The following is a 16,930-nucleotide window of genomic DNA, read 5'->3' on the forward strand; positions in this document are numbered from 1 at the left end:
TCTTCACAGAGCATTTTTAACTGCTTCTTTTCAATCAAAACTGTCCAAATGATGTTATAGAGCCCACAGTCAATGCAAAGTGAGAATGTGGGGCTTCTTTACTGTATTGTCATTGGACAGAAAGATCAATTTTTATTTTGGCAGCCAGTTTAGCTCTCAGTGAAGCCAGTGGAAAATGTCATTGCTTTCAGAGTGGGTTAGATCAGGTGAGCTCTCTGAATCTCATTATGCAGTTCATTTCAGCAACAGAGCTGGAGTAGCTTTTCATGGCTCTTTCACTTACTTTACGTCACCGATACAGGTTAGGACACCAAAAATCTCCATTTTGATATCTTGATAAATTGTCTGGATATTCCCAGAATACTGATCACTAGGGGAAGGCAATACATCTCTTCCAGAGCTGTAGGGAGATAATTGTAAGGAATAATTCATTCTGTATTGTACTTGTTGCCGTTGAAGTTCTTAGCTGACTTGGGACAGAACCATATTTTCTTCTCAAATTAATGATTGAAAATGTCTGTGAGTCTGGATCCTCATCCTGAATCAAAATGTTAGGCATGCCTTACCTTTTGTTTCTTCACACCGTTCCATTTACTCCCTATCACGTTAAGCTGGAGTGATGGTTAACTGACAAAGTAGGATAATCCACTCCTGAAATTTGGGTGCTTTGTTAGTGAAGCCCAAAGCATCAACATTTTTATGAAGACCAGTGTAAACTTGAGGTCTTGAGACTGGCAGAACTCACAAGACAGACAGGTGACAACTTTCAATAAGGCTAAGATGTATGAAGACAAAAGTAAAAACGTCAGAACTGTTTCTCTTAGAAAACAAGGAGAATATGCAACCGAGATATATAAAATCATGTCATATACTGAAGGTCAAAAAAGAGTACTTGATTGCTAACAAAGGACCAAAAGCCAGCAGGGTATTCTTTTCAAAGGTTTTATATAATGTATCATTAACTTGTAGAACTCATTGCCGCAGATAATAGCAGACTTCTGTGACTCACAGTAGCATTATTCAACTACAGTAGATAGACTTTAATTGCAAACACGACATAACGTATCTTTACCCCTTGCTGGTTTGGAGGAAGGAATAGATGAAGGGAAGTGAAACACACTTTTGGTGTTGGTGACAAGACATTGTCGTCTACCCTAAACTGGGAAAGAGGAGCTGACTTTTCTTCTGTCTTGATGCTAAGACTTAGTATCTTAAAGAACAGAGATAAACAGATTCAGGAAAGACACAATTTTCAAGCCTAAAGATCCAGTTTTGTCTTTGCTCTTAGGGGGAAGCATAAAGACAGGCTCAGAGTAGGACATTCTGTCAGCATGTAGCATGTTTTAGCAAATACATGCACAGCAAGACAAAATGGAGCTGGCAATAAGTGCACTTGGAGGAAAACCTGAATCCTTGCCTGTCCATAATAACTCTGAAAGTGTAGATTCCCTGGGCCGGTGCTATCAAGAAGCTTAATACAGAGCCCTAGGCTTCCAGTCAATGGTAATGTGTTTGTTTGCAGGGTACAGGCTTACTTTCCAGAGAAGCTATCTTGAACTTTAAATGGATATGCCATTGGATCCAGGAAGTCTCCTAAAAGCCATGGAGGTAACTTATTTCAAGATACTATCCACCTCAGTTCCTGGCTGGAGATACCAGATTATAGATTGAATTAATTTAATAAGAGGGCATCAGGGATGCGGCTTGCTTCCTGACCTTAGGTCCCCATTGACTATGAAGGATAACATCTCACTATACCAAAAGGATATTGATCCTTAATGTTTTCCAGAGAGTAGTTGTCAACTTATATGGACTCATAGGAAGCTCAGCGACTTTCACCTCTAGTAATTAATTCAAAAGTATTAAGAGTTATATAAGAGTCATTAGGACTATTAGCTCCTATCCTATTTTGGGTTTTTCTTCCACCATAGAAAGGTCTCAAGGGAAAATTCAGTGACACTTCCTACTTTTTGGTCAGTAATTGTGATTTCCATATTAAAAAAATGAAACATTGCTGCTATCAGTAGTCCAACCAACGCAAAAGCAGAGAAGTACCTGGGATGCTATGGTTGTAGGGCTTCCCCAGCAGCCAGGACAAATCCATACACTTGGTTCATATGCCTTGTGAGCACGTTTGGTAAAACCAGGATGGTTTTCAGAGCTCATAGGTAGCAGACACCCCTGCGCTGATGCTTGGCCTTCTGCCTCCTGCACGTCTCCTCAAGTGGCATGGAGCCCATGGCAGGCACTGTACAGAATTAGGCAGTAACAGATCTGCTCTCATAATTTTCTTTCCCCCATACAATGGAGGTATATAGAGATTGTGCCTCTGGCTAATAATTTTCATCATTTTCTCTTTCTTTCTTGTACAAAGCAAACAAACAAGTTTTTGCAGAATTCTGCAGTGAAATTTGATTAGTGCCTCCTTCAGAAGCCTCTGGCAAAAAAGAGAGAAGGAGTATATTGAAGGATAAGGGAAAGGCAGAATACAGGCAAGCGGGTTTAGAGGCAGGTAATTGCAAATAAAATCCACCACATGGCCTTGAAAATCCTAGAGGCAAAAGAAAAAGAAGCTATATATACCTTAACTCATAAATTACCATACACCAGTCCTACCCACACGACTACAAAGAGAAACTTCAGCCATGCCACCATTCTTCTGGTCACGTCTTCTCAAAGCATGGCTCGGAGGAGCTACACCTCATCAAAAGAAAAAGAATTGCCAATCCCTTACCACAGGTGACTGTGAAGGCGAAACAGCTTAGCTTTCATTCGTGTATGCATTTTTGAACCTTATTTGAAACACTGCAAACCATAAATAAACTTTTATAATATCATTCACAGCCATAGCTTTATATTGTATTACAGGTTCCTGATATGGAATAAAGCAAGATTGTGTGCTTGCCATATTTTAAAAGGGAGCACAATATATATAAATCTGTGTAATTATCAGCTGCTTATTCCTCAGTATTTGAAAAGGAGAAATCAGTTTGATGAATGCAACACAAGTCATGAGAATTTGTGGTAAAAATGGCCTTTCTGTTTTTTCATGTTCAAAAGCTTTGTTTTGGTTTTGGTCAAAGCTATATATATATTAATTTTTCATATTAATAAATGATAAAGGTGCACCATACCATAAAGTATCCATTAGTTAGAAGTAAGCATGGGAACATCTAGCAAATTAAGCACTTGTTCACTGGTAATACCACTGGCCAGAAATTTTCATTGAAATACTTTTTGACATGAAATGTCAACAGATTTAATTATAAAACCTTTTGAGAATAACTCTTGGTCTAAATGGCTTGGGCTTAAAAAAAATAAATAATAATTTCCAGTTCATATTGACTTTGCCTTGAAATAGAATTGTAGTAGGAGAAAAAAGCCCCAACAATATCTAATTGGTAAGACTTAAAGCAAAACTGTCACTTGGGCTTATCTTCTTGCTTTTCCTTTACAGATGATAAGTTACAACTATTTTTGATCTTTCCATTTTTCCTTTATGATTCAGCATGAGAGTTTCTTATGGTTCCAGAGGTAAACAAAAATCTAAATACCTAAGCAGCCTATAAAGTTTTGTGACTATAGAACATAAACAGATGTTGAAGAAATGTTGCAAACCAGACTCAAGAAACTGATGAAGCACAGAAGGCATTGGATTTAGGTTATTGAAGAAGAGATAATGAAATACTGGTCCCAATAAGTTGATTTTTAATGTGAATTTAATGAGACCAGAGGGAGTACACCCAAATGTTAACTTTATAGTAGAGAGATAGATTAGTCTTCCTGCATTTCCTCTTCAGTTGGTTGGGAATGATAAGATCCTGCATTCAATCATCCCCTACAAGAGCTTAGCTGTACCCTTTCTCCCTCCATTAACTCTAACAAGTCTAGCAAGGCTGCCCTCTGTCAGCAGATACCAGCCCCCTTGTACTCCTCACACACTGGGCCAGTTAAGAAAAAACGTGTGCCTACTGACTTGATGTATGATTCTCTACTTACAGCTAAAAATAAAGATCACTCATAGAACTAAACCTGGGATTACTGCAGATATCAGTTCTCTTAGCTGACTGAATGTTGTCCCTGACTTTTTGCTTTAAAAGAGAAAGGTGACTATGCTTTATTGTACTTGTAGACCCCAAATACGGATTTTGCAAAAATACCTAACCTGGCAGTATGAACAGAAAAGACCAATGAGTGCATCTACTTTAGCAATTCACTCTTTGTAATAGGATCAGATCAGTAGCTCAGAACTGTTGGCGCTGTGGCTCTTTATATCTCAAATACATTTGATTAAACTTTGTTCATTTGGATTAGATATGATCTGCTTGCATGCTATGTGTGTTACTAACCTAAGAGAAGAGGGATGTTGATGCTTGGGGGTAAAATTCATAGTGTTTCATAGAAGAATTTGAAGGGATCTCAAGTTTGAGCATAATTTCTTTCAAGCACACACTTCCTCCTAGGTGGAGGGAAATTGTTAACATATGTCTGTGCAACCCTTTCTTAAGTAAGGTTCAGGACAGCTGTCACATATTGCTGAGCACTTCTTGCACTGAAGAATTTGCATGGCTATAGTCATGCCAATTCACACCTGGTGTTAAAAGTTAATAAATAACTTGTCTGTCAGGGAGTGCAGTCAGGAAGACAAAAATTAAGTGTTTCTAAACAACATTATGTCGGGCACAGACATTGTCACAGTTCTGCTGCAAAAAGACAGCATTTGTTTCCCTTCCTGTCCTCACAGTTCAGCTGTCTTAGAACCACTAAAACATGATCACCTAGAAAAATAAGATGCCATTCAACCTTCAAACCTTTGTGAGGTTTTTCAAGGTGCTTTCAAACTCCTTAGGAAAGCCCAGTCCCTTTGCATAAGTATGGAACTGAAGCATGAACCTAATCCCAAAATCATGGATACAGATATCTTTTGTATTTCTGCTTGGAAAATTCAAGCTTCAAATCAAATTGAAGAAGACAGCCTTTCCTACAGTGGGGTTTCCATCTGAGCAGTAGAGCAACAGAATTTCTCTTTCAGCAAATGTACATCCCAAGATAACAAAGCAACATGAAAAGAGATCTGTAGCAGAACTGATTCTGCTGGAATGAAGAGAAATTTCCCTGATAGTTCTGGCTAAACAGGGAAACAGCTCTGGGATTTAGACACAGTCCATGAAGAACCCAAACAACACCCATAAGAAAGCAAGACCCTACCTCAACTTCTGGTCATACTCTTCCAGATGGTTTAAATTCTTAAAAATACACACAAGTGCAGTGTCACACACTGAAAAAAAACTTTTTTTAAAGAAAACCAGTGAGGCAAAGCTGCTTCTGACATCTTTCTATACCCTTTCTGGACCTCTTCCCAGGACCAAGTGACTCCTAAGGGCAATTTATGCCCAAACGCTGCTCCTGCAGCTGGAATATATTCATGGTGTTGCCATACTGTCAGTGATACTCCAGCACAAGCTGCCCAGGGATAAAGCTAATGAGCAGGTATACGACAGAAAAGGTGCAAAGGTAAAAGTTTATGGTGCAAATGTGTGGGTACCAGCCCTGATTTTAGTAGATCTGGACCTGGACCACCTCAGATGTAGAGGCAGTCAGACCAGCTGGAGTAGTCCCCAGAGAGGTACTCTAGGGGCTAGAAAAACTCAGGGCTTTTCCCCTGGTGTAGCCAAGTTCCCCAGCATGGCTGGATGGCATGGGCAGTGACCTGACCCCTGAGGGGGATGTTGGCATCATTCTCACCAGGCAGGTGGCTGAGCCACCCTAGCAACCCCACTTTAATGCCCAGAGGAAGATGTCTCAGAAACAAAGAAATCACAGGACATCACCTCCCACTCCTCTCCCTGAAAGGCTATTCCTAATCTGTTCCTTGCAAATCAGATATTAATATCTTAAAGCACATGCGTTGCTAGCTATTGTAAGTCTGGAGAGCTTTATTACCAGACAAAATCCTGCCTTCTGAGCGCCTGACCTCCCTGGAGCCTTGCAGCAGGGAGTTCCATGGTTTAATTATCTCCTGTGTGAAAAGGGTTTTATTTGATCAGTCTGGAAATTGCTGCTTTTCAATTTACTTGAATATTTTCAGGACCAGTGTTACACTAGGCAGGATTTAATACATCTTTATCATACTCTCCTTCATTGGTTTCCTTTCTAAGGTGAATAGTCCTAACACAGCCTTTTTCTTATGAAAAGTTTTCCATGCCCCCAACCATTTTCTTTGCCCTTCTGTGAACCTTGTCTAGTTTCTTTAAGATAGAGCAGCTATCTGTATATACATTTGAGGTAAAGCTGCATTATTTTTCTTATTCTCTTTCTATTCCTCTTCCATCATGTAACATTTTGCTTGTTTTTCTGGGCCTCAGTGGCATACTGGGAAGGTCTAAGTGAGCAGCACATGGGATACAGGCTCCTACCCCTAACCATCCATGGCTGATTTAAACCCCTGTAAATCGTGTAGATAGTTTAAAAAAAAAAAAAGAAAAAAAAAAAAGAAAAAAAAAAAAAAAAAAAAAATAGAAAAGAAAAGACAGTCTGTGCTATTACAGCCTTAGAATGTTCCCTTTTTATAGCAATGATTGGATCAAATCTTTTAGCAATTTCCAAGTGCACTTTGCCATTCTGGAGGAATTTATTTCTGTAGCACATCACTGTTAAGGTGTGCAAAACCTTTTCAGGTGTGGAATAGGCTGAAAGGGAGGGATATGGAAGGAAATAGAGGCTACTTAATGCAAAGGATGCATTATAAAGAAATGGTAGCTTCCCACAACATGGATAAATTCACACAGTGGTGGTATGATCAGGTACATCTGCAGGTCTTTGGGTTATCAAGTAGAGCTGCCCCTGCTGAACAACCCACAAACTTCAACAAAAGAATCCAAAATAAAAAGAGATTTTAAAATCCCATGAGGTGCTTACAAAGCCAAAGAATTCACTGTATGTACTGTCCCAGTCCCACCTGTTGATCCCACTGTGCTGTACTAGCCCCAGCTCTGTCATACCCCTGGAATGAGAGACAAGGGATAAAGAGGGAGGCTGCTCAAGAAAGAAAGGAGACTGAATTTAGTCTCCTGCCCATGGTCATAGAAATTGAGTCCAGAGCCCAGGGCTTTGTATTTCAGATTCTAACTCCTCACAAGTGACACTGGTATATTTTATATGAAGACATGAATGAAACAAACATGTTGCAAATGTGATCTAACTGAGCTGAGAGAACATAAGACTAAAGGAAAAACATAGGTTAGATATTTTTGTAGGAGTCCAAACCATATCCATCTTGGAGGACTAGTGAGGGTTTTTCACAGTAACTTGTCTCCTCTAGAACTAGTTTGACTCTCAGCTAGGTGATCTATGAGAACAAAGTTATTTATGACTCCATTATAAATGAGTTTGAAATCTGCATCTACCGGTAAGTACTAATAGAGCCATCACGTTCCACAAGTGAAGCAATCTGGTTTTGCTTTAAATTACATCTACTCCTGGGGTAACAATTAGATCATCAGTGGTACATTAGGTAGCATTTTCCTTCAAGCCAAGAGAAAAGCAGCATGCAGAAATGGAAGGAAGCTCTGGGTAAATATCAGAGCTGTCAGCAGCTGAGGAGAAGGACCCTGGCTTTGCAGCTGTCAGCTGAATATCAGCACTTTACAAATGACAATAATGCGTGGAAGCACAGAAGGACAGTTGCAGTGGTGAAAGGAGCAGGTACAGGTTTCTGCTCATCCTTTGTTCACAGGCAGGTCCTGATAACAGTCTCCTGCCCTTTCAGTTCAAGCTGTAGGAGAAAAGAAGGAGACTGTCAGTCTGTCAGGTGTCTTGTTGGCCATTCTTTGGCATAATTTCCTTGTTGTTTCCCCTTTCATTTTCTTTCCTCAAACTGCTATGACAATTTGTGTTTGCAAACAGTAATCTTCTGGCAGCATGTAATGAGCTGGGCTGGAATTTTGCAATGCCAACAAGAAAGAAAGAGGAAAAATAGGAAGATGCATCTTAAATACTGTAAAATGGTGTTCCGTACTCACACAAAGCTTCATGCCATATCCCCAAACTGAGGACACTCACCAAAGGAGGAGGCTTGATCTTTTGAGAAGGGAGACTCAAAGTTCAGGAAGCCATTTGGCAGCAAAAATAGACTAACGATTACACCGAACAGACTAACCTGCATTGTACAACATCCCTCTGTTTGTACTGAAGAGTAAAGGGGAATCCATTGCATCCTCCTTTGGATGCCCTCATCAAAGAGACACAGTGGCCTAGACATCCTAGTGCTGAGCCTATGCAGTCTTTGCCTGGCAGTGAAGGGGCATAAAGGCTCTGAAAAGGAGCCAGTCCAGGAAAACTGGTATCTTGCCATCACTGCTGATAGTGCTGGGATTCAGCCAGCAGCCTGAGGAAAGGAGCAGAAAGGATTTTTGGAGCTACTATTGCTTCATCATCCCTTACGCTTCCCTATTTTTACTGTGTCCAGGTTGTCTCACAGGGACAAAAATGGAACTTGCGTCTGCCACCAGCATGTACCAGTGTACTTACACTATCTTTGGAAGGCAGGCTGCAGGAGACCGGAGGCTGTGATCACTTTTGCCTTTCCCTTGCAGGCTCAGGCTGAGATCAGACACCACAAGTCCCACAAGATATTCAGCAGAAGATACCGTGATGTTCAACAGGTATCCTAGCTTATCCGGGGCAGCCCCAGGGTTTATGTCCCCTAGCTGTGCATCACAAAGAAATCCTCTGAGATGTCATTTTGTCCTAGAGTTTAGAAACAATATTACAGACTGCATAATAGTCCTGTGTATATTGCACTGACGAGGTGGCATTTCCTAGTCTTCCCCACTGGAACTACAGCCTCCTGATGAACCTGCTGTGCAGAGGAAAGAGACTGGGAGATGGGGGCCACACTCTTGAGATCTGAATATTTGTGTCACGTAACTTGATGTGGGAAGAAGAAAGAAATACCCTGTCATGGGCTTACATGGGGAACATGTCTTCCAGGCCCTTTTTTTCTCCCTCTTTTCATTCCTCATATAGGGTCCTTTGAGGAGGGATCCCAGAGCATCTTATCTACGTCAGATCAGTTCTGTGATAGCTCCACAAGGGCATTTGGAAAGGGGTGCAAGACATCAGTTCATCATTTCTCCATGCCTGGTACAAAGTTCTGGGCCTATCCACGCTCTGGAGAAGTGCACCCCTGGGGATGTCCAAAATGCAGCTCAGAATGATGTTCCTCATACTTCCACTGGTTCGCTACTCACAGATACATCCTCTGAACCATCTCAGGGGCAGCTATGGGGCTTTTCCTTGAGGTAAACTGTAGGTGTGGCCTTAAATTCATCCTGGAGGCCACTAATGCATAGTACTGCAGACCTGACAATCTTGTCCTTGGTGTCTTGAAGATCCTAAACATTGTTACAATGACAGATGAATCTGACATTGAGGTACTTCCATTTCCAGGAGCATAAACTTACACTAAAAGCCAAAGACAATTTTCAGAGCCCAGAGTAGTTAAATTATTAAACTATGTAGTAATTAAACTATTTTCTATCCTGTTCCTGCCCACTGTGTAAGCATAGTTCAGGATCCTCCCATAATCTGTTTATATTTACTTGCTGTAGCAAGGTTTTTACTTTACTTACTGTAGCAATGCTTACAACGATGTTACATCATGTTTGGGAAGGTCTCCTCAAAGCTGCATCCCTCCATTTGCCAAACGTTCAGCTGCACAACACTCAGCCGCGAAACAGTTTCCTGCTGCCTTTGGCTTACAAATAGTTCTTTACCGTGATCCATGACTGGATCACAGGTTGGATGCAGCAAAGACGGGCACTATTGCTTGTTTAGATAGAGTCTGACACAGGTTTTGATTTCCTCCCAGCCCTTCATAATCTTTGTCATTTATCTTAGTACTGTCCTACATTTTATTATCCAAGTTGAACTGCTTTAGGATCAGCTGTAAACTATCAACTATCTGATGATTTTCAATGGAGGGCTGTCCCTGGGAGCATGTTCTGTTGGCCTTTCACGTTGTAAAACAATTGTGTGCAGTGATATTAGGGCACAAAGAGCCATGAGGGATAACTGGTTTTTAGTTCAAGTTTTCCCAGCTAATTCAGTTCCTCCAGCAGCATGAAGAAAAATGCTTTGAAAGAATGTACTCCAAAAAAAAAAAAACCAAAAACCAAACAAACCAGTGTCCCCTGTTGGTTTTCTTCAGTGCTGCAGAGACATTTATTACCCTTTCCTAGAACAACATATGGTGTTAAATATAAAAGCAATGGTTCAAATGGCCATAAAATGTATTGGGGCATACTATGGATTCAATTGATTTCAAAGCTTAGATTTAGGGAAAATTTATATTTAGGGACTTTATTTCTCCAAAAGCTTGGCTTAGGTATTTAATATTGATCCTAAGATTATGGTAAAATACATTTCTATCGATTTCTGTGTGGAATAATTCATCACTGCAAGAATTTCTGGCTCTATGTATCAGGTGGATGAAGATGTGAGCAGCTTTTTCTGGCTCAGGTCTTTGCCCCCTGCGGTTATGAAGTACCAGAGGATTGTTGAGCATGAGAGGGTGGAGCAGAACCACTGAACTCACATGCTTCCATGTCTCAAGACAAAGCAAAATGACTCAGGAAAAAAAGCAGAGACCATTCTGGCATGGTGTGGATTTTGTTAATTAAATGTGCTTGATTGTTCTCCTTTATAGCAGAACAGACAATAATAACCTTTGTGTATCTTTGCTTCAGTCAACTTGCCAATCCATTTAACAAGTACATAATTCTGCCCTAAGATATGTGTTACAAGGTTAAAAATGGTCTTATGAAAGAGGTGTCACTTAATTAAGTTCCTCTGGGCTAGACTGTAATACTTTGAGTATCACAGTTGTTACTTAATATAAATTAGGACAGCAAGTTTCTGCATTTCCATTTTTTCTAATAAAAAATTCCATTTTGTTCACAGGAACAAAATTCTATTTTCTTCACAGGATGACAATTACATCTGTATTCATACTAAGTAACACCTGATTATAGAAATAATTCTCATTTAATCATCAAACTGGCGAATGCCACTAAATGTGAGCAAAAAAACTAATTTTCCTTTCCAGACCAAATGACTGGAAAGTGAGCCAGAGAGTGTATAGTTCAGCAGTGGTAGGATAAGGTAAGTTAGGAGGATATTCTGACTTTCAAAGCCCGATATATAGATGAAAAGTCAAGAGTTCTTTAAAAAGCTGAAACATTCAAGGAACGGAAATGCCCAGATAATGATTTCTAGCAGCTTTATCCTTACTGTGCGCTATATTAATGGGCATATAGGAAAAGACAAGCTACAAAGTCATGCAGGTCTTTAGCATATTGTGATAGTACATAATGGTTTTTGTCCATTCATTCTTTAAGGAAAATACTCAACATGAACTCACTGTAAACCTAGCCTAACTGGCTGATTTGTCTGAGTCTATAGCTGCTTTGCTTCATCAGGGGACAAAACAAACACAACAATGTTTTTACTCTTAGATGTCTTTACAGAAGGACTGAGTGGATACTGCTCACATTAAATTCACCTGTTGTCTTTGAAGACTGCAGTCACAGCATTATTTCCCACTGTATTTGCAAACTGGAAAATAAAATCAAGGTATCACCTTGTGACATGTTGGCTTGGGTATATGTTTACTGCAGCGCTTTTCTGTGCGTAATACATTAGACTTGCTCATATATACCATTATTCCCCACGGTAGGTAAGTTAATGAAACCTTTTCATTAGCTTATGAAATACAAGTCAGAGTTTTGGGGACTTCGCTTCTCTGCCTTATAGGCTATATGGGGCTATTTAACAACTAGAGTAAGTGTACACACCATGTCAGAATACTGATCATTAGGACTGGCAGGTCCTCAAAAGGTTTATGTTTAAAATTGCCTGCTGCTCGGTGTTTTGAAGCAAATGCCATTGTTATTTACATTGGTTTCAGATGTCATAGAAATCTAGTCTATGACTAAGATCTGAAGGTTAAAATTTATGCCAATGCCTAAAAATCTTGACAGCAGTAGCACAACTGTGAGCAGAATGAGCTAAGACCATCGGGGAACCCTGAGCAAATCAACAAGGAAGGAAGGCTCCAAGAGCACTTCACACTCAGAGGAGAAAAGACTCAAAGAAGCAGTATTCTCTCACAGCTGTAATTCACTGAAAAGGCTTATTGATAATCAAAAAGCACGACTATCCACAGAGCTGTGGAAATCATAAAGCTCTACTAGTTTCTACCAGAGAAGCCTGATCCAAAGCCTGTTGCAGTTGGAGTCCCACCAACCTTCATGAGCTCTGGCTGACACCGCAGATGACTTAAGTACTCCACAACATTAACAGCTAGGAAAAAATATCAGTCTCTTAAAGTCTGTCCCCACAAACCCAGGAAATGCCAATCAACATACAAGTAGCTCATATCAGCATATCCTCAAAAATCCAGTTAGTGGCTGAAACCTTGAATTTTACCCTTGTCCAAAAATACATCTTGGGTTTTTTTCACAGTGAGTTTGTGCTTTACCTCCTCCTTGGCATACACTTCAGTAGCTGACTTTTCCCATCCATGCCAAATTGCAGATCTTTTCCTGTGAAGTAATTTTGTCTGAATTGCCTGTGCACTCACCCATCCCATCCCAATTTTAGTTCATGGCATCTTGTTTTCAAATGAGTTGCTATCTTAAACAGCTTACTGCCTTCAATCTGTTTGTCTCAGGATTTTGTTTACCTCTGCCAGTCTCCCATTTTACCTTATTCCTTCCTCAGGCTGCAGAGACCAGCACAGGCTAATCCTTCCTCATAACTCAATATCCAAACCTCTGGACTATTTAAGATTTTCCTTCGTAACACCATTTCAAACCTCTAAGCAATTTTACTAGCGTCCAGAATAGTAGATGATATTAATATTTTTCAAGTTTCAGTACAGCAAAATAACCTTTACTTATTTAAGGTGTATAATACCATGCACATGGGAGTTTGGGGTGCTTCCTTCCTAGCTGCAGCTCTGTTACTCCTGTAAAAACATGCACAGTTGTCATTTTGCTACCTGCTATTTCAGTAATAGAGCTTCTTCTTATCACTGCATTGGGAAAAAAATAGCTCACTGAATACTCCTTCCCTCAATCTCTTCTTTCTCCTGTTTTTCACCTTTTATGTACAAATGTCTATAGCTCCTTCCAGGATACCAAGACAACCCTGCTTTGTCCTTTACAAGCACCTAAGACAATAAGAGCTGATTGCAAGTAGGATATTTAGTTGAAGTGAATCATGCACCCTACTCATTTAGTCTCTTCTTAGTCTCTTCTTAGGTGAAAAATCAGTCCTCTCACATATAATTCACAATGGATGAAATTCACTGCTGAGCAGAAGGCCAACCCAAAGTCTGTGCAATGTTGAATTGCCTATTTTGAAGGTTTCCGAAAGATTAGGGAAGTGAAGTGTCTCTGTGCCAGCCCCCCTGCCCAGGGACGAATTTCATTCTTTGTGAACTGCCTAGGAGAAGAGTTTGATTTTTATTCATGTGCTTATGGTTTGAAATTACTTGAAACATGGTTCATGCTTATGCATTTCATAGGTGCATTGCATTATCAGTAGTAAAAATATGCAGAGATACCATTATGCGGGGCTTGTTTCCACAAGACTCAGTTATTGATTTACTCATAGATGGTTATCAGAGATAGCGGTTTAAGTTGTAAATGCTGCACTTTGCTGTGGGAGCAACAGACACAGGTCTTATTTCTCTTTCCTGATGGGATGATTCCCAAATCTACAGTGAATTTTAAAGCTGAATCCTTCTAGAAAGGCATACAGTGCAGTAAAGATCCTTAATATTGCTGCTGTTCTTAATGTTTTTCAAGCAATTCACTAAGGTGGGATTTCAAAAAGTGAATAAAAAGGGCTTTGACTCAAACCCATAATGTTGATTCTCATAAATGCATATGGATAGTTCAATCACATTGTGCATAAACAAAAATACTCTGCTCAGATTTAGTCCTGGGGATGCTAATGGTTTGCACATCATTTTCTCCATCCACTCCATGGATGTTTTATCTTAAGATGATGACTGCATAAACTTTTCAACATCCTGTCCAAGCTCATAAATTTCTCTTTCAGACAAAGAAATGAGTTATCTAGGAACAGGACTGGAAGAAAAAGATCCTAACTGTGTAATCTAGGGTTGGGACTTTGCTACTGGTCTGAGTACACAAGACAGTATAACTGGTAGACAGCTGATGGTCAGGGCAGGCCCGAAGTGGAAGGAGATTGGTCTGGGGCATCAGCAGCCTTAAGGGTTTTCATGTTCTTTCCATGTAAATGTGTGGAGAGCAGGCATTGTTCCTTAGGGTAATATAGTAAGAAAATATTTAAACGGGGACCCCCTTTTTTTTTTTTTTCAATTTTCCTCCTCCCAGCTCCCTTAGCAATGTTTGCTAACGCCTCGTATCCATAAAACTAGCTGCAAGGTGGTTACATAGTTTACATCATTATTATCTGTTAAGACAGCTTTCATAAATCAAGATGGACTTTAAAATTGCTCACATCCATTAAAAATCCTGCAAGGCCTTTCACAGAAAACAACATTGCATATTTTCTTCTCCAGCATACTGAAAAAGGATGTTTGTGTTGGGCTGCAGGTGGAGGACTTTCCTTTAGGTTTTTGTCTCTTTCTTCCTTCCTTGTGAGCATTTCCTCGGGGCAGACAGGAGTTCAGCTGGTCAACTTGCTTACTTGCCAGACCCAGCAGGGAAAGAGTCACATAGCTTTTGTATTTGAGAACTTTTCTCATGAAGGAGGTATGTGCCTTGTCTTGCAGCAAGCAAACAAGGGGATAGAGCCTTTGAGCCCTCTGGTTTCTTTAGGGCTGGGATGTAACTGTGTGACCCTTACCACTGAGAGAGAGAAGCAGTCCTGAAACAAGTGGCAATGTTAGCCATTGCACTAGGCACGGAGGGTGGCAGCCTCAGCCCTGCTTTGCTCACCTGCCTAAAACTCTGCCCTGTCCCATGCAGTATGGGCTCCTCAGATATTTCAGTCTCTTCCAGCTCCTAGGTTAAATATGTATTGTTTTTTGCAGCATTCTAGTATTTTGGAGGCTTTAATACACACTTCTAGGCATTGGTGGGAATAGCTAGAAGAATACTGAAAATACTTGTTTGTTCATTGTACTGATTTCTGCAATAAATGAGCCAGTAAAAGCAGATGAAGAAATTCATATATGCTATGTATGAGTATAGACACTTCCAACATTCTTCTTTCTAATTCACACCTCAAAACATTACAGAAAATATATTGTGCCATTTTCATTAGTCTTTGCCCTATCCTTCCAGAAATATCATGTAGATATTGATTTTACCAATTAATATATAATCCAAATCTTTGGCTAAATGAATTTATCTCCTTTTTTTTTTTTTTTTTTTTTAGTGTACTAGTTTTCTAACTATCATCATTTTTGTCGCCTGGCCTGTACTTCACACACAAGTATACTAAAATTATCTATTGGGGATTTTTATATGTGATTGTTTATAAACACATTATTGTCTCTTGAGACTGGAGTTTGGCTAATTCTTTTGAGGATGGCTGTGCTTTAGCTCTGTAAGTCTGATGCCTCTTGCTAAAAGGGGCTTTTTCATTTTTCTGGCAGTAAACAATGAAATGAAACAAATACAATCTGTAATAGAATCAAATGTGAGTACAATGAGTCCACAATTCAATTTGGATTTAATATTGTTGCTTAATCCTGTTAAGGGGTGCCCTCATGAGAAAGATGCTTTAGCAGTCCAGAGCAGAGCTTTAAATGCAAGGACAAGCAGTTAAAGCTGGTTTCATGGTGCTGTAGAGGATAAGAGGAGACAATATGCTTTTGTACCGTGCTACAGAGCCAAGCCTGATGACACTATACTGGACAGACTGGAGGCTACTGAAGGGACTTCAAAGAAAGCATGGACAAAGACAGAATAGCTACAAGTGTAGGGCATTACTGTCTGTTTTCTGCCTGTGTTTGTATCCACTTGCCATTTTTTGTTTTGCTGTGATGGAAGTGTCTCACAAGAAGCCAGACTCATCATCATAAGAAGCAAGTTAGCTTTGTCTGTAGGAGAAACAAGGAGAGAGGAACACTAAAAATGAGTTGTCACTACAGAAGTAGAAACAGTCATTAATTTTTGTGGAGCCGTTGATTCATCTAAGAATAATTAGGCTTGCAAGAGACAACAAGAAACCTATGTAGTTATACCATAAACTGTATTTTTTAAGATACAGCCCTTAAACATAAACTACACTTTTCTTGCAGGAAATGCTTGTATCTTTTTATAGGCATAAAACAACTTCCAACAGAATTCACTGTGGAGAACAGGTGACATCTTATTGCTCCAGGAAGATAAGGAGCAAAGGACTTAGCATTCTCATAAAACAGACTATGGAGGAAATTATCTGGGTTATTAGCATCAGGATGTGAAAAGATACACACCTCTAACTACTTTAGAGGCTGGAACTACAGGAAAAAAACAAGGTCACTAAAACCTCCTCAGTGCTACTGCATACCCCAGTTATCCTGCAAAGCTATTGTTTTTCCTGTCTCTTCAGATTAGCACCTCATACAAGAGACATCAGACAAATCAAGTCCTGGCAATGCAGGTTTCTTTCTGCTCTTCAGCACTTGTTGTATTCCCTGCTTCCCCTGTTTTGAAATAACTTCTCCTGAATCATCCAGCTACTCACACTCTTTAAAGATTTACTAAACATTATTTGCAGCAAAAGGCACTGGCAGAACTGTTCTGGTCCAGTTCATTTGTATCCACTTTACCAAGATGTGTCCAGGCTCCTCTGAAATGATCATAAATCCATTGACCCATTGACAATATCCTGGTTTTTGCTTTTCTGTGGACCTCTTGAAAGTAGTCTAAATGTTTAAAAT

The sequence above is a fragment of the Pezoporus wallicus genome, unplaced genomic scaffold (genome assembly GCF_028554395.1).
Source record: "Pezoporus wallicus isolate ANWC-B61680 ecotype Strahan unplaced genomic scaffold, APGP_CSIRO_Pwel_v1 contig_1739, whole genome shotgun sequence".
Lineage (NCBI taxonomy): Eukaryota > Metazoa > Chordata > Aves > Psittaciformes > Psittacidae > Pezoporus > Pezoporus wallicus.